This window comes from Homarus americanus, unplaced genomic scaffold, assembly GCF_018991925.1.
Source record: "Homarus americanus isolate GMGI-L3 unplaced genomic scaffold, GMGI_Hamer_2.0 scaffold59514, whole genome shotgun sequence".
NCBI lineage: Eukaryota > Metazoa > Arthropoda > Malacostraca > Decapoda > Nephropidae > Homarus > Homarus americanus.
Window position 1 is genome coordinate 172,620 of NW_024722406.1, and position 7,555 is coordinate 180,174.

The window sequence follows — 7,555 nt, forward strand, 5'->3', positions numbered from 1 at the left end:
AGGAATTATTATAGTTGGTTAGAATTAGTTATATTGTTAGGAATTAGTTATAGTTGGTTAGGAATTAGTTATAGTTGGTTAGGAATTAATAGTTGAATTATTAATTTGGTTAGGAATTAGTTATAGTTGTAGGAATGTTATGTTGTTAGGAATTGTTATAGTTGGTTGGAATTAGTTATGTTGGTTTGGAATAGTTATAGTTGGTTAGGAATTAGTTAGCAATAGTTGTAACGACGAGGGAATTAACGGTGGCAGTCTTGGGAATTAGCTCAGTCGTTACGAGAGAATTATTTAGAAGAAGATTTTAGAATTAAATTTTAAAGCTAATTTGGTAATGTGGTCCTCGATAGATAGATAGATGGATGGGTAGATAGATAGATAGATAGATGGATGGATGGATAGATGGATGGATGGGTGGATAGATAAATGAGGGATGGATAGATGGATGGATGGATGGATAGATGGATGGATGGATGGCTAGATGGATGGATGGATAGATGGATGGATGATAGGATGGATGGATGGATGGATGGATAGATAGATAGATGGGTGATGGAAGATAGATAGTACCAGAGAAAGAAAGAAAGAGGAGAAAAGAAAGAGAGATTGAACTGTGAGAGAGAAAGAAAAGAGAGAGTAAGAGAAAGAGAGAGAATCATAACTTACGATTAAAAGAATTTACGACTTATTAACTATATGTTGGAGGTGTGAGGGGAGGGAGGTGGGAGGGAGGGAGGAGGTGGGAGGGAGGAGGGAGGGAGGAGGAGGGGAGGGGGTAGGGAGGGAGGGGACTGAGGAGGTAGGAGGAAGGGAGATAAGGGAGGGGAGGTAGGGAGGAGGAGGGAGGGAGGGGAGGGAGGAGTGAGGGAGGGAGGGAGGGGTAGAGTGAGGGAGGGGTGGAGTGAGGGAGGGGAGGAGTAGGAGGAAGGAGGGGGGAGGGAGGGAGTGAGGGAGGTAGGAGGAGGGAGGTAGGAGTGAGGGAGGGAGGAGTGAGGGGAGTGAGGAGGAGGAGGAGGAGGTAGGAGTGAAGGGGAGGGAGGAGTGAGGGGAGGTAGGGAGGGGAGGGAGGAGGGGGTAGGGAGGGAGGGAGGGAGGAGGTAGGGAGTGAAGGAGGTAGGGAGGGAGGAGGGAGGGAGGGGAGGAGGGGTAGGGAGGAGGGAGGGAGGAGGGAGTGGAAGGAGGGAGGGAGGAGGAAGGAGGAGGGAGGGGAGGGAGGGGGTAGGGAGGAGGGGAGGGGTAGGAGTGGGACCATTAGGAAGGAGTACTGCCAGGAATATGGGATTAGGAGGTAATGACCTGTTTAGGATTTACTGTATTGCCTGGTTTATGTTTTAGGGGAAATGACATACATACATACATACTTTCCTACATACATACATACATACATACATACCTACCTTCCTACACACACACACACACACGCACACCCCCACACACACACACACACACACACACACACACACACACACATACATACATACACCTGTTCCATGCCAAACCTAACCTAACCTCATCTCTCCTCTCCACAGCAACCCGACTACTCTCCGGGACTGGCGATGGGGTCGGCGGCGCTGGCGAAGACGGAGGAGGAGGAGGTAGCCTGGCGTTCACACAGGAGAGGTACTGTGTGACGGTGACGGAAGACGCCCCCCCGGCCACCACCGTCACACACGTCACAGTACTACGTCACAAGCTGGTGCAGAGGGAGTGACGGTGTGTGTGTGTGTTGTGTGTGTGTGTGTGTGTGTGTGTGTGTGTGTGTGTGTGTGTGTGTGTGTGTTGTGTGTGTAAGTGTGTGTGTGTGTGTGTGTGTGTGTGTGTAACATTCATTTAAATAATTTGTATATAAAATTCTAGTGTATTCTTACAGACATACGAACACACCAAATTCTTACTCCAGACAGACACACACACACACACACACACACACACACACACACACACACACACACACACACACACACACACACACACACACAAACTCACGTAAAACACACTTTCACATACAGGCACCACCTTGCAAACAGACACACACACACAGACACATAACGCCGCCTCCACACACACAGACACATACACCGCCTCACACAGACAGACACATACACCGCCTCACACAGACACATACACCGCCTCACAGACACATACACCGCCTCACACAGACAGACACATACACCGCCTCACACAGACACATACACCGCCTCACACAGACACATACACCGCCTCACACAGACACATACACCGCCTCACACAGACACATACACCGCCTCACAGACAGACACATCGCCTCACACAAACACATACACCGCCTCACACACAGACATACGCCGCCTCACACAGACAGACACATACACCGCCTCACACAGACACATACCGCCTCACACAGACACATACACCGCCTCACACAGACAGACACATACACCGCCTCACACAGACAGACACATACACCGCCTCACACAGACACTACACCGCCTCACACAGACACATACACCGCCTCACACAGACACATACACTCGCCCACACAGACACATACACCGCCTCCCACACAGACAGACACACGCCTCACACAGACAGACACATACACCGCCTCACACAGACAGACACATACACCGCCTCCACACAGACACATACACCGCCTCACACAGACAGACACATAACACCGCCTCACACAGACAGACACATACACCGCCTCACACAGACACATACACCGCCTCACACAGACAGACACATACACCGCCTCACACAGACACATACACCGCCTCACACAGACACACATACACCGCCTCACACACACAGACACATACACCGCCTCCACACAGACACCATACACCGCCTCACACAGACAGACACATACACCGCCTCACACAGACACATACGCCGCCTCACACAGACAGACACATACACCGCCTCCACACAGACAGACACATACACCGCCTCACACAGACACATCCACCTCACACAGACACATACACCGCCTCACACAGACACATACACCGCCTCACACAGACACATACGCCGCCTCACACAGACAGACACTCCACGCCTCCACACAGACACATACACCGCCTCACACAGACAGACACATACACCGCCTCCACACAGACACATACACCGCCTCACACAGACACATACACCGCCTCACACAGACACATACACCGCCTCACACAGACACATACACCGCCTCACACAGACACATACGCCGCCTCACACAGACAGACACATACCGCCTCACACAGACAGACACACATACACCGCCTCACACAGACACATACACCGCCTCACACAGACACATACACCGCCTCACACAGACATACACCGCCTCACACAGACACATACACCGCCTCACACAGACAGACACATACACCGCCTCACACAGACAGACACATACACCGCCTCCACACACAGACACATACACCGCCTCACACAGACACATACACCGCCTCACACAGACAGACACATACACCGCCTCACAGACACATACACTCACCAGACAGACACATACACGCCTCACACAGACAGACACATACACCGCCTCCACACAGACACATACACCGCCTCACACAGACAGACACATACACCGCCTCACACGAACACACACACACCGCCTCACACAGACAGACACATACACCGCCTCACACAGACACATACACCGCCTCCCACAGACACATACGCCGCCTCACACAGACAACATACACCGCCCACAACAGACACATACACCGCCTCACACAGACACATACACCGCCTCACACACAGACACATACACCGCCTCACAGACAGACACATACACCGCCTCCACACAGACACATACACCCGCCTCACACACACAGACACATACACCGCCTCACACAGACAGACATACACCGCCTCACACAGACAGACACATACACCGCCTCACACAGACGACACATACACCGCCTCACACAGACACATACGCCGCCTCACACAGACAGACACATACCGCCTCCACACAGACAGACACATACACCGCCTCACACAGAAAGACACATACACCGCCTCACACAGACAGACACATACACCGCCTCACACACAGACAGACACATACACCGCCTCACACAGACACATACACCGCCTCACACAGACAGACACATACACCGCCTCCACACAGACACATACACCGCCTCCGACAGACACATACACCGCCTCACACAGACACATACACCGCCTCCACACACAGACACATACACCGCCTCACACAGACACATACACCGCCTCCACACAGACACATACACCGCCTCCACAGACACATACACCGCCTCACACAGACACATACACCGCCTCACACACACAGACACATACACCGCCTCACACAGACAGACACATACACCGCCTCACACAGACACATACACCGCCTCACACAGACACATACACCCCTCACACACAGACACATACACCGCCTCACACAGACAGACACATACACCGCCTCACACGACACATACACCGCCTCACACGAACATACACCGCCTCACACAGACACATACACCGCCTCACACAGACACATACGCCTCACACAGACACATACACCGCCTCACACAGACAGACACATACACCGCCTCCACAGACACATACACCGCCTCACACAGACACATACACCGCCTCACACAGACACATACACCGCCTCACACAGCACATACACCGCCTCACACGAACATACACCACCCTCACACAGACACATACACCGCCTCACACAGCACATACACCGCCTCACACACAGACACATACACCGCCTCACACAGACACATACACCGCCTCCACACAGACAGAACACATACACCGCCTCACACAGACACATACACCGCCTCACACAGACAGACACATACACCGCCTCACACAGACACATACACCGCCTCACACAGACAGACACATACACCGCCTCACACAGACACATACACCGCCTCACACAGACAGACACATACACCGCCTCCACAGACACATACACCGCCTCACACAGACATACACCGCCTCACACAGACACATACACCCCACACAGACACATACACCGCCTCCACAGACAGACACACACCGCCTCACACACAGACATACACCGCCTCACACAGACACACATACACCGCCTCACACAGACAGACACATACACCGCCTCACACAGACACATACACCGCCTCACACAGACACATACACCGCCTCACACAGACACATACACCGCCTCACACAGACACATACACCGCCTCCACACAGACACATACACCGCCTCACACAGACACATACACCGCCTCACACAGACACATACACCGCCTCCACACAGACACATACACCGCCTCACACAGACACATACACCGCCTCCACACAGACAGACATACACCCCTCACACAGACACATACACCGCCTCACACAGACAGACACATACACCGCCTCACACACAGACACATACACCGCCTCACACAGACAGACATACACCGCCTCACACAGACACATACACCGCCTCCACACAGACAGACACATACACCGCCTCACACAGACACATACACCGCCTCCACACAGACACATACACCGCCTCCACACAGACACATACACCGCCTCCACACAGACACATATACACCGCCTCACAGACAGACACATACACACCGCCTCCACACAGACACATACACCGCCTCACACAGACACACACACCGCCTCACACAGACACATACACGCCTCACCAGAACATACACCGCCTCACACAGACACATACACCGCCTCACACAGACAGACACATACACCGCCTCCACACAGACACATACACCGCCTCACACAGACACATACACCGCCTCCACACAGACACATACACACCGCCTCCACACAGACACATACACCGCCTCACACAGACACATACACACACACACACACAGACACATACACCACTCACACAGACACATACACCGCCTCACACAGACACATACACGCCTCCACACAGACAGACAGACAAGCCACCACTCAGCGGGTCCCATATGGGCTCTCTGGCACGGCAATCAGATTACTGTATTATCTTGGTCCGTGATCGGCTCTGCTAATCTGTGTGTGTGTGGTGTTGTGTGTGTGTGTGTGTGTGTGTGTGTGTGTGTGTGTGTGTGTGTGTGTATGCATGTGTTCGTCTGTTTCTCTACTTATCTTGCCTTCTATCTATCAACCTATCTATCTGTCTATCTATCTACCTATTTTATCTATCCTCTTATTCATTCTCTCTCTCTCTCTCTCTCTCGCTCTATCTATCTATCTATCTATCTATTCCAGACCACCTTTTAGCACTCACCTGTCACCTGTCACTTCCATTCCGTCAATTAACCTCTTGTCACCTGTCAAGTCCACCTGTCAATACTCCACCGGCCACCGACACCCCGACAACCTATTGACCCAACATCTGTCAGGGCCGGGAATCGAACCCGCGACACCCACGTATCTTAACTACTTGGGTTAATGACGTTCAATAATTATTTTTTTTTAAGGTTAGGGATTTTTAATTTTACCTAATGATTTAAAAAATTCCCTGAATTTGTAGAGAAAAATATCACCTAAAATGTTTGTGTGGGTGTGTGTGTGTGTGTGTGTGTGTGTGTGTGTGTGTGTGTGTGTGTGTATGTGTCTGTTTCTGTATGTATGTGTATGTTTGCCTGTGTTTATGTATGTGTGTGTTTATCTGTCTGTCTCTATGTGTATGCCTGTGTGTGTGTGTGTGTCTGTATATGTCTGCCTGTGTGTGTGTCTTCATTATCTACCTGACACACAGGTATAAGGTTACCCATTAATGCATCTCGTTATTGCATAAAATATCATCCCTTTACCAAACTCCTTCACCAGTGTTCTTGGCGATGTTGCAACACCCTCATTTGCAACATTACATTGCAAGTACGTTGACATTCAGTGATAATTGTAAGATACTTATTGATAAAGAAGGGTTTGCAATATTAATGTTGAAATGTTTGCAAGATATATGTTTAGTGATTGCATAAATATAATTACAACCACCGTATTTTCTCACGTTGCAATTTTAAAATTTATTTATATGCAACATGCGATAGTTGTTATTTCAAAGGAATGTGTTTAATTATTGCACAAGTGAAATTGCAATTATGTGGCTGTAGACTTGTGACGTTCATTATCAATGTTGCAAGAATGTTTTATGTATTGCAAAGAATGTGTGTGTTTAGTGGTTAATTAATTGGTTGCCAGCGTTTAATGTTGCAGATAGTGTTTTGAATTATTGCAATATTGGATTATACACACACACACACTCACACATACGCACACACACACACTCAAGGAGGGAAGGAGAGGCAGACACTGTACTCAACCACCTTCACTTCCTCAACTGTAACGTCAGGTACCCATTTACATCTGGGTGGACCATGGTCGCCCCCGGGATAGAACCAGCATTTCTTATTACAGGAGGCGAGCGTTGAATCTAGCCAGTAAGAAATATATACAGTGTTTGCAAGAGGAAATTGCACCAGAGCTTGCAATGAAGGTCACGTATATAATGATTAAGTGATTGTCATGCAACGCTTAATTGTTGCAAAAAGATTGATTTAATAATTGGTGAAATAAT